Source organism: Pipistrellus kuhlii, unplaced genomic scaffold (genome assembly GCF_014108245.1).
Source record: "Pipistrellus kuhlii isolate mPipKuh1 unplaced genomic scaffold, mPipKuh1.p scaffold_m20_p_2, whole genome shotgun sequence".
Taxonomy (NCBI): Eukaryota; Metazoa; Chordata; class Mammalia; order Chiroptera; family Vespertilionidae; genus Pipistrellus; species Pipistrellus kuhlii.
In genome coordinates this window covers 105,301,070-105,318,897 of record NW_023425515.1, presented here as the reverse complement: position 1 = coordinate 105,318,897, position 17,828 = coordinate 105,301,070, and the positions used below count along the sequence as shown (strand labels likewise).

Below are 17,828 nucleotides of genomic sequence, written 5' to 3'. Positions count from 1 at the left end.
ATTTATCTGCCACTGAAATGACTCACTTTTTTCCTTACTTTTAAGTGAGAGTTGGCCAGGGATCAGGCCCAGAAGCTGGTGAAATTCTTTCCTCCAGAAACTTCCTCCAACCTCTTCAGAATACTCCAGAGGGAAAGGGGATTTTCAGGTTCCCACTTTTCCTTCCATTGTGATTATCAGTCCAAGCAACATAAATTAATAAAAAATGCTGAGGTGGTTCCCCTCACAGAGAGTGAAGACGCTTGCCTGTCACACATGCTGACGGGCAACCACTTGATTCTAGCAGAATCTAAAGTCAGCCTAGTTCATATATTGGAGGAAAGAAAAAATGAAGGAAAGAAAGAAAGTGGCAAGAAGGGGAGGCTAAAAAATCTTAGCTTATTTAGAGCATTAAATGCCAACAGCAATGTGGTTAGAAAGCACTGTGTTTCCTTTAGGCATAATGTACAAGGAAAGGAGGCCAGCCCCACAAGGCAGGAAAATGACAAAGGGGAACCCTTCCTTCCTGAGCTACAGCAGATGAGGAGGGACAAGGCATCTTTGGAGGAGGATGCTTTGGTCAGTGGTGTACCTCTCTCCTTCCTTTGCTGACTGGGATTGAGATGCGGAATCTCAATCTGTGAAGTTTCTAAGGAAGAACAAAGTTGCTCTTGGCCAGGAGTTTGGGGACCCCATACTGTTAAGGCAAGACAGAGAAAATATAAAACATAAGATAGGAGTTTGGGGACCCCATACTGTTAAGGCAAGACAGAGAAAATATAAAACATAAGATAGGATCAAAGATATAACACTAACCTTCCCTGGAATGGTGCCTGACACATAGTAGCACTCACTAAATGACTACTGATGATGAAAACAAGGTGAAAAACTATTAACATGAAGATCACACTTATAAGAAGTGCAGGGGAAGGAAAATGTTGTCAAGCACCTATGCCTTATCCCTGTGAAGAAGGAAACCAGGCTGGACCTGCAGTCACACTGCGCAAGGGCACACTGCATGACTCTGCACACACACCGATCTCCTGCCTGCCTGCTCCCGTGGGACCAGCTAAGATGTATCTCACTGTGATCTACAATGAGAAGGGAACAGCCTATGCAAATGAGTAAAGAAAGGAGTCAAAACTGTCGAAATGCTCAGCTGCTTGCCCCAAGAACATCTATTTATCTTGGCTTAGTCATTAACAAAGCACAGAAAGTATCTCTCTTGGAGGCCACAGACTACAGAACATCAAGTACCTGAAAGAGGCTTTGGATGCCTGCACATGTGTACAGTGCATAGCCGTTAATTACTAATTCAGAAAGCAGTAGGAGTGGGGCAACACGGAGGATCATAACACCATGAGAAGTCTGGAGAAACCTAAAATTATCCTAGTAGCAACAGGCCTGGCTCTGCAAATGTGATGTAGAATTGATATTCCTTTTAATTGGACCTAAATAAGGCCATTCTCTAGTACTGAGGTCCATAGAGACAGAGATAAGGGACAGGACATCCTATCTATATCTGTAACTAAATTATGGAAAGTATATCAAACTTAAAGTAAAAAAAAAAGAATATAAATATTCTAGAACAATCTAAAAAAATATCCTAAGTTCTAAAAATAGCAGCATTCCCATTAGTATAGCATTTTAGGTATTTACTACTTCATATTACCTCTAATATCTAAAAAATCTTGCCAGGACCGGTTTGGCTCAATGGATAGAGCATCGGCTTGGGGACTGAAGGGTCTCGGATTCGATTCCAGTCAAGGGCATGTACCTTGGTTGCGGGCAGATCCCCGGTGGGGGGTGTGCAAGAGGCAGCTGATCGATGACTCTCTCTCATTGATGTTTCTAACTCTCTATCTCTCTCCCTTCCTCTCTGTACAAAATCAATAAAATATATATTTTTAAAAAAGAAATAACTAAAAAATAAAAAAATAAAAAAATCTATGAAGCTAAAATTGATCATCTCCTTTTCAAAAGAAAATTCTTAATAAATAAATAAAAACTCAGTACTTTCCATGATGTTTCAAAAAGTGGTTGGTGGAAAGCCAATTAATATTAAACTTTTGTGGAGCTAATAAATGTCACGTTGCAGATTTTCAGTTCAGACAGCTGGCCCAAGACTGCATTAAAATACAGACCACCCCCCCAACTCCTCTCCCAAAAACTGAGTCTATGCATTAAGACTCTCATGATTTCTATGAAGGAAAAGAAAGAGTAGCTCCTTTCTTTTGACAATTTAAATGGCCTGACATGTTCAGAGAGTGGCCTAAGAGGGAGCTAGGGAGAGAAAAAGGCAGATATTTCTAGGAAAGTCCTTATCCACAATGACCACATGCGTAGGGCAAGTTCATAATACCAAGGAGCATACCAACCAGCGAACATGATGTAGAAAAGATTAGGAAAACACAGGACAATAAGAGTCATGTGAGATCTGCCCAGTAAACCTCTTGGATAAAGTTTTTGTATTGGGCTGTGAAAGAAAAATTACACATCAGTGGCTGAGAGTAGTTTTAGAAAGTATCTCAGAGGCTCTTGAACAAAAGGTTAAAGCTTTCAAAATGCACATTCTCAAAAGTACTAATATTGTTCAGTTTTCTGTTTCAACATGCATAGTAACCACCAAAAGTAAGTTTTGGCTTTTGGGCCTGAAACGAAAGAATACACCTAAAATGGTATGCAAGTAAAGACTTAAAAGTAGGGGAAGATTCTGATTTCAGGACTAGTAAAGAGATCAAACTCTCGCTTTTTCAAGTACAATTTCTAAAATTCACTGGTCTTTTCTTTCTGAAACATCGTAAGTAAGAGTCATCTCAAGAACCTAGTTGACATTCTACTTTCCAAGGAAAGATAAAGCCCTTCAAAATTGTTTCCTCTCTCCCAGGAAAGCTACCGGTAATGCAAGCTAATTATAAAATGTAATTATATTCTCTGCAAAACCTATGAGAAAATATAAGTAGCAGGATAGGAAGTTTTCGAAGGGCTAGAATTAGGATGTCTTGGCAATGGAAGAGTCACTTTAGCTGCTAATGATTGGAAACCTTGGTTTTCCTTCTTAGCCCATCAAGTGCCAGCCGCAGCATGGGTGTGGACATAGGAGAGGTCCTGTTAGAGAAGTGGCACTTTTTCTTCGACAACCACATTTACGAGATATATAGAGTGTTATGCTGAAGTAGACTTTGCAGTTCCCAAATGCAGAACTCTTTATTAAAATTAGTCATCTAACACCCATTAGTGAGTTGAACAAAATAAGCCAGGGATCCTATGAAGAGATAATTTCACAATACTCTCAACAAAACTGATTATAAAAAAGAAACACAAAATTAAAACAAATTTAAATGTGGACTATCCCACACCTGACCAGAAGCAAGACCACAGCTTATACAGTAGTCCCCTCCTTATCTGAGGTTTTTCTTTCTGTGGTTTCAGTTACCTATGGTCAACCACAGTCCAAAAATATTAAATGGAAGATTCCAGAAATAAACAATTCATAAGCCTTTTGTTTTGTTTTTTAAATTAATTTTCATATTAAAAATATTTTTTTTTGTGTTGACAATATTATAGATATCTTCCATTTCTCTCCCTTCCCCCCTCCTCTCATCCCCTCCCCACACCCTGGTCTTCATTACCCTATTGCCCATGTCCATGGGCTATGCATATCTATACTAACAAAAGGGTAATATGCTAATTAGTCTGGGTCAACTGGCCATCTTCTGGATATCAGACTTCCTTCCAAAAAAAGCCATGGTGGTGGGGACCAAGGCAAAGGCAGTTAAGTGTGAGATCAGGCTGGCAGGGGAGGGAAGTTGGGGGCGACCAGGCCTGCAGGGGAGGGCTGTTAGGGTAACCATGCCAGCAAGGAGGGCCACTGGGGGTGACAAGGCTGGCAGGAGAGGGGCCACTGGAGGGTGAGATCAGGTTGGCAGGGGAGGGCAGTTGGGGGTGAGATCAGGTCGGCAGGGGAGAGCAGTTGGGGCATAAGGCAGGCAGGTGAGTGGTTAGGATCCAGTGGTCCTAGATTGTGAGAGGAAGTCCAGATTGGAGAGGGTGTAAGCCAGGCTGACATCTCCCCCGCCCCCCCCCCCCTCCCCCCCCCCCCCCCCCCCCCCGGCATGCACAAATTTCATGCACTGGACCTTTAGTAAGTATATAAGTTCTTTGGTTCATCTCTTCTTGTCCCCCTAACCCTACATCAAGGTATGTCAGTCTGTTCCACGACTCCATCAATTCATAAGCTTTAAATTGCATGCCCTTCTGAGTAGCATGATGACATCTTGCCTATTACATCCCACCTGGGATCCGAATCATCCCTTCATCCAGCACATCCATGCTTCCCACCTGTCAGGCACTTGATAGCTGTTTAGGTTATCAGATCACCTGTTAAGGAATCACAGTGTTTGTGCTCAACTCACCCTTATTTTACTTCATAATGGCCCCAAAGTACAACAGGAGTGATGCTGGCAATTTGATTATGTTGAGGAGAAGCCTTAAAGTATATATAAATGGGACAAAAACATTAAAATAAATAAATAAATAAATAAATAAATAAATAAATAAATAAATATATATATAATGTTCTGTACAATCCAGGGTTTCGGGCATCCATTGGGGGTCATGGAATGTATCCTCCTAGGATAAGAGTATTATTACAAAACCAAAAGTCTTTCCCCCTTGAGACAACCATTCTTTGCACTTTATTTCATTGTGGTAAATTATACATAACATATAAAATACACATAACATTTTAGCCAATTTTAATAGCTCAGTGGCTTAAGTTTATTTATATTTATATCTCCATCCATTCCTCTCCAAAATTTTCATTTTCCCAAATGGAAATTCATTACCCATTAAACACTAACCCCACATTCTCCTTTCCCCAAATCCTGGACACCCTTCTACTTTTCTGTCTCTATGAATGTGACTACTCCTGAACTTTTATATAAACCTAAAGGTAACCTGACCCTGAAAAAGTAATCTGGCCACATTTGTGAAGAACCCAGAGAAGGCAATCACCAACTTGAAATTGCTTTCAAATGCAGAGGCTGGACTGGATTACCAGTCTTCTTTATCGAGGCCCCTCTTCACAGAGTGCATGCTTCAGAGAAAGCATGTGGACATTCTCACCCAGTTTACGAATATGGAAATATGGAAGCCAAACTCAATACCTGGCATGTACATTTTGATTGTTATTTCTGAATCTAAGACTTTTCACACAGCCAATAAAATTTTAAGGGGAAAAAGTAGAATACAAAAGTATACCTATAGGAAGATTACATCTGCAAAAACATGTATCTGTAGACTAAGAACCGGAGTTAGCATGAAAAACAAAACCAGGTGAGGTCTCAGGGGTGAGATTCTTGGCCATCCCTCTTTTTAACTATTTGTACTATAACAAAAATATCACATAAATAATTGTAGAAAATTAGCAGAGGATAAACACAGTCCTTTAGGTATGTAACATAATTCATGTTTTAAGTCTAGGTTTTAAATTTAAGATGAATTTTCCTACAGTACCTATTTGCCACTGATTCTTCCTGCACCTGCTAAGTTTAGGAAACACAACTACAAATAACAACTTCCAAGAACTCTGTGGTGCCTGATAGGTTGAGGAGGGGTGGTAAAGTCAGAGTGGAGAGACAAGATTTAGCCCTTGGTTTGATTTTGTGAGAGAAAAAATGCAAATGAGAAACCTCTAACACCTGTTGACTTCTTTCAGGTTAGTCAAATAATGACATACATTTGACTTGTCAGATAACAGATGAGGACCCAAATGCTTATTTTTGTTCAAGCTATTTCAATATAAGGCTACCGTGGGCACAGCCAGCACATCCGATTTCCTCGAGCCCATAAGGGTGGGTTATGGGAAGACAGCGAGGGAGGCTCACGCCAGCTCAAACCCACCACCACAAGCCCTCTTCTGTGATTTCAGTTCTGTCTGAGGACTGGCTAATGTACTCAATGTGACTCATGAGGAAAGCAGGGTTAGTTTCAACAGGGTCGCCAAACCAAATAATGGCACAGTATTACTTACTTAATGTTAATGCTAAATGACCACATAAAAACTATCGTGAATGAAAACCCATGCTTAGGAATTATCAGGAGAAATCAGCAGTAGAAACTTCAAGAGTATTCCATAGATACCCCTTATAAAACATACAAAGGTACATTTTCATCTGGTCGTATCTAGGCTGCTAAAAAAAAAACTCCAGTGGGTCCTTCCTATTTGCAAAATGAAGAAGACCCTCTCCAAAGTCCTGCAATACTGGCCCGCAGCTTATCTCCGGACTTCCCCCTCATGCTCTCGCCCTGCTCACCAAACCCTAGGCGTCCTGGCCTACTTGTGAGTCTCCCCAAATGTCTTATACTTTTGTACCCCTGCCCACTCCACCCCCAGCCCCTGCCAGGTTCCTGTGGTCACTTCTCTCTGGAGTACTCTTCTCCTGCAGGACTCCTCTTGTGGTACTTCCTCAGGAAAACTTCCCAGATGTAACCCATTGCCTCTGCAGAGGCTTCCCCCTCCTCCCTTCTTTCTTTGGACTCACTCCAGCTCCCTGTTCTAAGTGCCAACAGCACACACCACACATGAAGCCAACACAGAGGCACTAGGGTACCAGCACAGAGGACAACGACTGCTCATGAATGGTAAGTCTCTCCCATCAGATCCCAATACCTTCAGTGCATAGATCCTATCTCAGTCATCTTTCTTTCAATATTCTAGCACCTCTCTCTTCCAAGATCACCAATAAATGCTATGAAGTAAAGGAAGGAATATATGGGAAGGGAGACCCATTGTTACAACTTTAAGTGCAGGGACACCAATCCAGGCTGGGCAGAGCAGCACTGTTCCCAGGCTGGGCAGAGGCACCTGGGCAACAATCCAGTGCAGGCAGGCGAGCAGGACAGCTTCAAGTAGTCACAAAGGGCTAGGCCTCATCTTTAGTTTTCCACATGCTCTAAATCAGTGGTTCTCAACCTTTTAAATACCACGACCCTTTAATACAGTTCCTCATGTTGTGGTGACCCCCAACCATAAAATTATTTTCATTTCTACTTCATAACTGTAATTTTGCTACTGTTATGAATTGTAATGTAAATATCTGTGTTTTCTGATGGTCTTAGGCAACCCTGCTAGGGACCTATGGGTTGAGAACCGCTAGCAGGGTCACCTAAGACCACCGGAAAACACAGATATTTGCATTACGATTCATAACAGTAGCAAAATTACAGTTATGAAGTAGCAACAAAAATAATTTTATGGTTGGGGGTGACCATAACATGAGGAACTGCATTAAAGGGTAGAGGCATTAAAAAGGTTGAGAACCACTGCTCTAAATGGTCTCAGCAGCATACTGTGACTGGTCTCATTAACCATGGAAAGTTGTAACTAAGGTGAAGGTAGGCAAAAATGCCCAGAAATTTCCAAGGACTTGCATTACATTATGGAGTAAATGGCCCTAAGCTTTGGACCCAACACATTCTCCTGGAAGATAATTGGCCCAGTCACTGAGGTCTGTCCCATGGGTAGGCAAACAATGTGCACAGGGTAGACATCATAAAGGCACCTGTGTGAGCCCTCCATCCACCTGGCTGTGAGGACCAGAGCTGGCAAACCGAGGCCCCTATTTATTGGGACCCAGCCACATCTGCTCACTGACATATTGTCTTGAGCTCCTTTCACACTACAGGGGACAAGGATTCCACCACAGAAACCTCAGGGCCTGCAAAGCGCAACATATTTATTGCCCTTGATAGAAAAAGTGTGCCAAGCCCTGATCTAGACAATGATACTTCACGAAATCATTTTGCTGACTGGAGTCATTCTGTGCATATTTTCCCTTGACATTTAAACATCTGATACAGCATGCTATGTCCTAGGAACTGCAACCTTTAATCATCAATTGTGCTCAGTTCTCTTCCTACTCCATGAGAGAAAGAGACGATGGGTTTTCCTCTTCTATAGGACTGGTTAAACAAAGATACTAGCTGCAATATATTGAGAGCAGATGGTGCTAAGTAAATTGTGGAAGGTGAGTTATTGTCAGTGGCCTCCACCTTGATGGCAGTCCTCCGTTACCTGCAAACATGGCACCTCGCACACCAGGCACAGAACATCACAAGCAGATGATCCAGAAGAACTAGTGCAGAGCCACGTACACTCTCCCGGAGGTCTCCAAGACCTGGACAAGTGTGCCTGTCCTAACTGTCCTCACCTTGGGAAGGTAATGGTTTTCCTGAAACACTGTGGTCTCTTTCTCAGACTGCTAAGCTGACCAGGTGGCAGACTTCCTCACTATCACAAAATGACAGATCTGCAGCAGGGCAAGTGTCGACTTAGAAGACGGCCACTGTCTTTAGGTTTACACACAATTCACAACACATAAGTTTTTTCTAAATAAAATTTGTGATCCTTTGGGCCTAATGTCACATCCTCCATGTGAGATCAGACCCTAGAATTGGTTTCTAGAAAGAAGCAAACACTGACAAAGAGCAGGGAGCTGGCCGAGAAAGCTGGCCAGTCTGACATGGGTAGGCAAACAATGTGCACAGGGTAGACATCATAAAGGCACCTGTGTGACCCACCAAGAGGAGTTATCAAGCTCAGAGTTGGTTCAGAGAAGCAAAGCAGAGAACAGTAACTCTTCCATATCTCCTGAATACGAGGGAGCTGGATCTCTATACCCAGGTGAGGTGGGTCATTAGAGATTGCACTCAATCCCTACGTTTTTTATGTCCCAAACCAACAAGGGAGGGGAGCATCTTTCCTGCTCTGCTCAAAGTGCTGGCTGGTCAGTGTTCCAGGGCCTTCCTTCAAAGGGAAGCATTTCACTAAGTCCTCTCTCTCCCCACGGCTGCCATTAAAAAATCAGTCCAATGGGCTATTTTTACTCTGACAGCTGCATCCTCTTGCACTGTGTACAGAAGGAAGTCCCAGGCCACCTTGGTTAGAGCCTGTGCGAGGGGAACTTACAAGGGGGGAGGGGGGGAGAGAGAGAGAGAATGGGCCACCAAGTAGCCAGAGGCCTCTCACTGGAGTCAGCAGGACCTCGAGGTGACTGGGTGAAGCCATTCACCACAATCCCACTGCAAATGCAGGAGCAGCAGCAAGAGAGGCTCTGTCAGAAGAGGGGGGAAGCCATTAAAAAAAATCAAATGTTTGAAAACACTCTTACTTGGTTAGCTATGAGATTTATTTTGTCTTTAGAGTGTAGATTCAGGGTGTTAAATAATGCAGTTTAAGTTAGGAATCATTCGAAGTAGATCTGAAGCTACCTCCTGCTTGGGTGCGGCAGGGCTGGTCTCTGTGACAAGGTATTTCATTAAATAGTAAATTCAAGTCGGACCATTCTCACCATTGCTAGGCCTTGACCACTTGCTCTAAAGGCCAGTACACTTGGAAACAGTCTCTAAGATTCTCTGCCTAGGAACTGTTTCCAAGACCGGTGGTTCAACTTCATATGCCTCATACCATGTCAGAAAAGTGGTCCCTTTGCAGCCATTAATAAAATAAGAAAGGGATGGCCTGTGGCAGCTTTCCCACTTGTAGGTGGCTGTATGTCTTGCTTAATATACTTAATAGATTTTCTCCCTTTAGTTGGGGAAAAGTCTGAGAAGCAAATAAGCATGTCTACAAGCTGACATTCAAAGGACAGAGGCTGTAATCCAGACTCAGGAACATACCCTCTCCCTTCTCCCCGTGCTGGGAGCAGCTATGTGGCCTGCATTTTCTGATGCCCTGTGCTCAATAATGAATGGTGACATCTGACACTTGTACTAGTTGTGGTGATAACTGAGAGGAGAGAAATAATTTCTCAATTCAAACCCGGGTTCAACACTGAGCTGGGCCCCAGCACACAAAGTTCTCCAAACATCCCAGGAGTCAGACATAGCGAGGGACACACTTCAATGCAGTGTGGGCATGACCTGCTTATGCAGCCGGCACAAAGGTGATACTAGCTGGGTGCACTGCTTTGCTCATGGCTTTTAAAATCTGGCTGATCACTTCCCTTGCAGGTGTGGCAGCACACAGTCCACCTGCAGTTCCTGCCAACAATGTATTATGATGAGCACCTGAAGATGGCAAAGTTGCTTAAAGCAGACTTCAGTATACCAGACCACCTCTATAAGTCATTATTTTTCTTGTTGCTACAAACAACGATGGTAGCGAGAGTCATGAACCAGCTTCGGGTCCTAACCAAGCAACCATTTGTTACTTCTCAAACGTCTGACTGCCGGTGGAAGGGCCTCACCTGCCAGCAACCCTCTGCATGCCATCACCACCAGGATACCCAGGGCCCGCTCCATGAATACTTGCCTTGGTTCTTCCCTTGACACTAAGTTGCTCCTCCATTTTAAACTCCTTCAAAAATTAAAGCTTTCCAGATATGCTCTAATGTCACTTCCTTTAACCACAGCCTTAAACATGGCCAAGCAAGAGAAACTTCTTATTAAGGGTTAGTAGCCAAAGAACTACAGAATATCTGCTCAGAGATTCTCCTCTCCAATCCCTTAGTGTTCTGGGGTGCCCCTGCAGGAAACAACAAGGTCTAGACTCAACAAAGTTGAGACTAACTAGAACCATAAAAGGGAATGGCCTTAGGAATAATAATCCATATGTTTCCACCTCACAACATATAGGGCCCTGTGCTCTGAATGCTTCACCACCATGTAAGTCAGATGTTTCACCCTCCCAGCATTCTGTTCATTTTCTACTCTCCCAGTCACGCTGTAAGAGCATTTCTTGCATGGTTTTACTCAACCTCAATGGCCTAGCTGAGGATGCTGAAATCATTTCCAGCTTGGATCTCTCACCTGACCCCTGCACATGCATTTTTATCTCATTGGGAATATCACATGAGCATCTCATCCAGAAGCTTAGTCCTTTTTCAACTCTGTCTCCACCTCCTCGAGCTCTCACATCCATTGGTGACAGAAGCTGTCCTTTCAATCCTCAAAGCTGTGACCTCAGGCATCCTTACCATCTCCCCTGCTTCACTCCCCACATTTCACCCGCAAATAATTCCTATTTTCCACTTGAGAAATGGCTTTTTTACTTTGAAGCTGTTTTATAAGACACCCCCAAGTTCTTAATGAACTGTTCCCCTTATTTCAATTCTTTTCTTTTGCTTTCAGTTCTATTCATCTGATAAAACTACTGCTATGCCACCTTTTCTTGGGTTCACATGTGCTAGAAAATCTTTTTCCATCCTTTGATTTTCAACTTTGCTCTGTCACTTTGTGGAAATGACTTCTAGGGGGAAAAAATCCCACTCCCCAGTGCCTCAATTCAAACCCTCACCACTTATGACCAGGAGTATCGTAAGAACTTCCCAATAGCTTGTCCAATATCAATTTCCCTCACTCTTTCCCTAGTCAAACCCTGAAAGAGAAATCCAAAGTATGTCACTTGACTTATTTAAAAATCTTTGCTAAGTCTCTGCTTTGCACATACAGGACTCCATTTGACAATTGAAAACCTACCAAATCTGCTGTGGGGCTACCTTCCCAGTCTGGCCACCCTACAGACCCGCTCCCCTGCGCCTCCATAAGTCCCAGAACACAACATGTTACCTCTGCACACCTGCACCACTGCACGCCCTTTGCCCGCCTGCACACATACGCTTTATTACCCAGAAGCCCATGTCCCACTCCAACTGTTCCTTCTCACCATTACTACTTGGAAAACCTCTGTTATCCAATATCCTTAGGATGGCACTAAAGCACATGTGTCAAACACAAGGCCCGCGGGCCAAATCCGTCCCGCCAGGCCTTGCAATGTGGCCCGCACCGCGCTGTCATCACTGCACTCCGCTGCGTTTCCATCACAATGACAGTTTATGACTGTTCAGTAAACCATTCGGCCCGCGATTTAGGCTGGATTTTAGATTTTGGCCCCTTCTCTGATTGAGTTCGACACCCCTACACTAAAGTGTCATCTCCTTAGCAAAGCCTGGCTGGCCTCATCAGTTAGCCATTTTCTCCTGGGTGCCTCAGGGACCCACCCTATGTGATGCAGTGCAATTCTGCAGTGTTGTAAGGACTTCTGTGCCTGTCCCTTCTTAATGCTGGGCCTATCTTACCTCTCTTTGTATTTTATTCCCAGCCCCTGCTACAAGATGGTTATTCAATAAACATTTGATGAATATAAGGGAGTAACTCCCAACTTAACTGAAAAGAGAACTGAAGATGACACCGCTGTCACCCCAACCAGCTGGAGCTGCCTCCTTCTGTCACCAAGGGGCTACCTTCTCCACTCTATAAGCAGGTGACCTGCACATTCCCAGGGCTCTGAGCTTATTTCCCTTTCCTGGACAGCTTGGAAGGGCTCATCCTGAGACACAGCTCCCCAGTGAACCAAACCATACTAGTCCTAGGAGGCTGCCTCAATACTCCTCTTTACAAAGTCTCTCCAATCCCTCCAGCCCATGGTCATAAGATCTTGTGTAAACCAACAGAACCTCCACATACCATCCACACCAGGCAGTGCAGCACTTTCTGGCACTTCAGTTGCCACTGTCAATGCCTACTACACTCCAGCTGTGGCCCAGAGGATAGCTCATGTAGGACCTGGGTTTGGAGGTCCTGTTGTTCCTGCCACTGGCATATTCTCCGTTGAAGACTGGGAGGGATGCAAACTAGGTAAGCCCATTCTGGGAACACAGCGCACACAATGTGCTTGGTACTTGGTCACACAGGGAATCAGGAGAGGTGGGACCAGAGGAGGCTCAGTAAGAAATACTCAAGAAACTGAGACTCAATTTAGAGAACCAGCCTGGGAACAGTCCTCAGACTTTCTCAACTTAAGAGAAACAGCCTGAGGAAGTCTTCAGGTGTGTGAAGACACTGGTCAGTAAGTAGGAGTACTTCAGAGAAGTCCCCTGCTGATGTACAGAGACTCTAGAAAGTCAGGCACAGGAAGCTTAACACAGATTTCTTGTAATTCAGAGACAAACAACAATTCCTCTCTAGAATCCAGAAAGTACTAGAAGATTTCAAGCCCCTTCTAGTCCATTCTGGCTTTAGAACTCCACTTGCAAGTCAGCTTGTCACCAAGGGAGAGGTCAGCAGCCAGTTGGAGCTGCCTTTTGCACTTGACTGTCCCCATACAAGAAGCTCAGACACCACTTGTCTCGAGAAAGAGCAATTACTAGACAGTTTTCGATACCTACCATAATCATTTCTATTTGAGTCATTTCTATTTAAGTCTGAGGTTGGCTTCAAACAAATTTATCTCAACACAGGAAAGCTGCTGCAAGCCTTTGGTATAATGGGTACTACTGATATTTGGGCGGCATCAAAGAATTTCCTAGAGAGGTGAAAACAACTGAGGCTCACTGGAAACAGCTGTCAATCTGAAACCATTCCAGGCCCAACAATGGTTTGTTTCCAGAGTCCTATACTCATCAGGATCTGAGTGTGTTTTTGTTTTGTTTTGTTTTGTCTTTTGTTTGCGATGCCAAAATAACTGATATCATCCACACTGGAAACAATGGCCAATCCAATTAGGAAATCTTGCCCAGTACTTTAACCTCATAACAAGGGGAATTATAAATCCTAAAAAAGGGTCAGAAACTCTTTTAATTGAATCAAGTAGAAATAGAACATAACTGATATTGAAAATGAAACCTTTTGATACATTTGAAATCTGTGTTTTGGACTATCTTCTCCTTTTTAGGATTAAGGTGACTGAAATGAATGCTTTGTATCTACTGACCTGAACAACAAGGATGTATCTTGTTTGGTGTCACACATTCATACATAAATCCATGGGAAACACTGTTATAAAATACAGAACACATTCCAGGCAAGCAATCTACCTGTCATTATTTCTTTTATTTTATTAAATTTATTGTTCATTTTTAAGCAAATCAATTACACAGTAACATGGCAATTTCAAATTGTTTACAAAAAGTGATAACTAAGTTCTATTACCTGTCATTATTACCAAGAGTGTGGCCACCCACCTGCCTGTGTTCCTGCCCTACCTTTCTTCATTTAAAAAAAACATAGTATGAAAATAATCACATTGTAAAAATAAGTAATAATAGAGAAAAAAGTGAAACTCATCCTTGCCACCCTCCTTGCCTATCCCAATTCTTTTCACCATTCTTAGGAGTTTGACATGGTCCTTTCAAACCCTTATGTGTGTGCATTTACATACTTACATGATATCAGAAATATATAATTGGTACTTAATTTTAGATATTGTAGATATTATTGTACAACTTGCTTCTTTTGTGTAACAGTTAATCTTTTTCTGTGCCTACAGATAAACCTTCTCTTCTTTTGAACTGCTGCAGAGTATTTCTTAATATGGGCATATCATAACTGACCACTACTTTCTGCTGAGAGAGAGAGAGAGAGAGAGAGAGAGAGAGAGAGAGAGAGTGTGTGTGTGTGTGTGTGTGTGTGTGTGTGTGTGTGTGTATGTTTGGGACGGGGGTGTTGGGGCTGAAGTCTTTTGCTATTACAAACAGAGCTCCAGTGAACACCCTAGCCCATCCCTATGTGTATGAGACAAGATACCAGGCTTATGCCAGAGGAAATGCAGCCTCAGCTCCTGTTACCTGAAGGTCATGGACAGGGTGGATCCAGGGTTCTGAGAGCTGTGGGCTTTTATGGTCACCAGATAGAAAGGCACAGCTGGGGTGAAGCCCTGCAGTCTGACTGAGCGGCCACCACAGGTGACAAGGCTCTTCCTCATGAGTCAGAACACTGCCCCTGTGCCTGGAATGTTCTCTCAGCTTTTCATGATCTGGCTATATGCTCCCTGAAATCTGAGACAACATTTCAACCAGCTCTGCCCCTACCTTAAGCATGCTGTCTTGGCTGTGGCAACCCTTAGAATTTATTATTCACTGATCGTTGTTGATGGACTGTCCTTCTTGTTAACCATACTTCTAATGCAAACCAAAGGCAGCTGAAGGACCCTTAAGAGATCAATCAGAAAGTCACAGAAGTTTCACAGGGAATTCTCTATTGTAATAACTTAGGAAGAGGTAATCCTGAACTATAGGCCATAAGAGCTCTGTAGAACAGGACATCTAGACCTGCCAATGCTCAAAAGCTGCACTGCATTTACCAGACCCTCTGGATTCACAGATTACTTGTGATTAATAAATCATTTTTGTACAGCTCTTCCTTCAACCCTCACCTACCACCAATAAGCCACATATTACCGAAGACAAGATGTCTCACTTTGGAATGGAGTTGAAAATGCATGTGGCTCTCTGAAGAGGGCCCTATGAAGCAGCCAGGCTGAGTGCTGGAGGAAAACAGAGGTCCAGTGAAGCACCTGCTGCAGCGGTCCTGTGACCGACCAGCTCCAGAGCCCAGGCAGAGGTGGAAAAGGGCTAGATCAGCAAACAGAGGTCAAGCAGCTATTTGACATATTAAAGAAGCTATCACAGAGCATACACAATTCACAACCCAACCAAGAGTACAGACCCAAAATACTGTAGAAAAAGGAACGAAGCCCTGAGGTTGGAGGGCACTGGGAATGTCCTTCTCAGAAGGAGATTTGGCTGAGCTCTGAGAGGAGGAGAACACTTGGATAAGCAGGACGAGCGTGAGAGAAAAAGTGCACAAAGAAGCACAATTTCTTATAATTCAACTAGTGGCCCAGTGCATGAAATTCATGCAAGGGGGTAGGGGGTTGTGGGGAGAGGGAGGTGTCCCTCAGCCTGGCCTGCATCCTCTCCAATCTGGGATCCCTCGAGGTATGACATCCCTCTAGCAATCCAGGACCACTGGCTCCTACCTGCTCACCTGCCTGCCTGCCTGATCACCCCTAACCACTCTACATGCTGGCCTTCTCGCCCCCAACAGCCCGCCCCCCCCGAGCCAGCCTGCTTGTCCCCAACTGCCCCCCACTGCCAGCCTGCTTGCCGCCTGACTGCCCCCCCTGGTGGCCTGCTTGCCTCTAACTGCTCCCCTGTTGTCCTGAATCCTCCCAACTGCCCCCCACTGCCAACCTGCTTGCCCCAAACTGCCCCTCTGCTGGCCTGCTCACTCTCAACTGTACCCCAGCTGGCCTGATCACCCCCAACTGCCCTCCCCTCCTGGCCTGATCGCCCCTAACTGCCTCTGCCTCGGCCCCACCACCATGGCTTTGTCCAGAAGATCCCCTGGTCTAATTAGCATATTACCCTTTTATTAGTATAGATGCCTTTGAAAATCTGGGCTTGGGCTTGTCTTACATTTGGGGAGCCAAAAAAAAAAAAAAAAAAAAACTTCTGAGGAAGAGAGATGGGGATGGTCACCAGGCGCACATGTAGCAGGGGAATGAGGTGCCTCCAGGAGCCCTTGGTCCCTCAGCATCACTGTCTAAGCAGACTGAATACCTGACCTTGGTGAGTTTCCTCAGAAATAAACAGGTCAGTGAAATAGCAGTACAGACATATAGGTAACAGTAAATATCAAAACCAGAAGGGGCCAACTACAAACAAACTATCAAAAGAAAATTCTGAGCCTGGACATTAAAAAAAGAATGCTTTCAGAGTTAAAAGAAATATAAAACAGAATCACCAGGAGTAAATGTCTGTCTATGAAAACATCTTAATCTTAAAAAATTATAATAAAAAACTACAACTTATATGGTTAAAAATATAAAACTCACAACTTAACGTGGAAAACAATAACCAAACTGATTTTAGCTTAAAAAAACCTATCTGGCCCAAACAGTTTGAGTCAGTGGATAGAGCATTGGCCTGCAGACTGAACAGACCCAAGTTTGATTCCAGTCAAGGGCAGGTGCCTGGGTTGTGGGCTCGGTCCCGAGTAAGGGATGTGCAGGAGGCAGCTGATCAATGATTCTCTTTCATCACTGATGTTTCTATCTCTCCCTTCCTCTCTCTTCCTCTCTGAAATTAATAAAGAAACAAAACAAACCTATCTGGTAGACATACAACGTTCTAGTTTAAATATAGGGGGATAAACTATTCCACACATGAATGCATGAGAAACACTGTTACCAAATAATATTTTTTCTATTTAATCCTAAAATGTACATTATTTAAAAATTAAAATTCTTTGGGCTATTGGCCAGTGAAGGAATGAGAATACCGTACCTTTTAAAGCATTTTTGTTAATAGTGAAAAATAGTTTTGTTTCCTGCAGGTGTTCTGGTTAAATACCCAAAATGAAAAATGAAACAAACACTGAAATCTTTTACATTAGAAAGAGTTCTGTTTCTTTTTTCAGAGGAAGGAGAAACCTTTCATTACTCAATATTACTTCCTTAGCACCTTTGAACAATATGAGGGTTCTGATTTGAAAAGCACCGTCTCTGTAGCAGAAGTTTTTACCACCCCTCAAATCTGAAGCCATCAGTAGGCACCAAAGACACAGCTCACAAATGAGAAAACACTTCTGACTAAATGCAAGTAGCTTCCCAACCAAGACCTACACATGCAAACAGTGTATGCTATAATTACAGGGCTGGGTTTCATTCATGTTGAAACCATGTAAGTGATTTACTTCCTGCTGGCTCTGCCACTTGCTGGCAGGGGATGTGAGCCAGTTGTCACTGGAATGATGCATCTGCCTTGGTGGCTCACCAATTCTAGGGAGTGGACAAGACAGGCATGGTCTGTGGTGGTAGGGCCCCAGCAGGAGCATTATGTCTTGTTACAGCTAGCCTCGCCTGGCTCAAATGTCACCAACCAGATTTACCAAATTTCCAGTCCCTTCCAAAGCCCTGGTCAAATACCTGTCACTGCATATGCCTCCAGATACACACAGCAAAAGAGGAACCTTGTTGCTGGAGCTTCCACAGCTGCAGTTCCTACTCGATTCCTAGCACCAAAGGCCTGCCCGGAGTTAGAGCTCATGTTTCACTGACGGTAATT

The 17,828-nt window shown here is 43.6% G+C and overlaps 1 protein-coding gene across 5 annotated transcripts in view; it reads right to left on the bottom strand.

The window, feature by feature from the left end:
• The window catches only part of DUSP22 (dual specificity phosphatase 22), a 61,656-nt gene that overhangs the window by 22,016 nt on the left and 21,812 nt on the right, over positions 1–17,828 (bottom strand). The window lies entirely within an intron of this gene.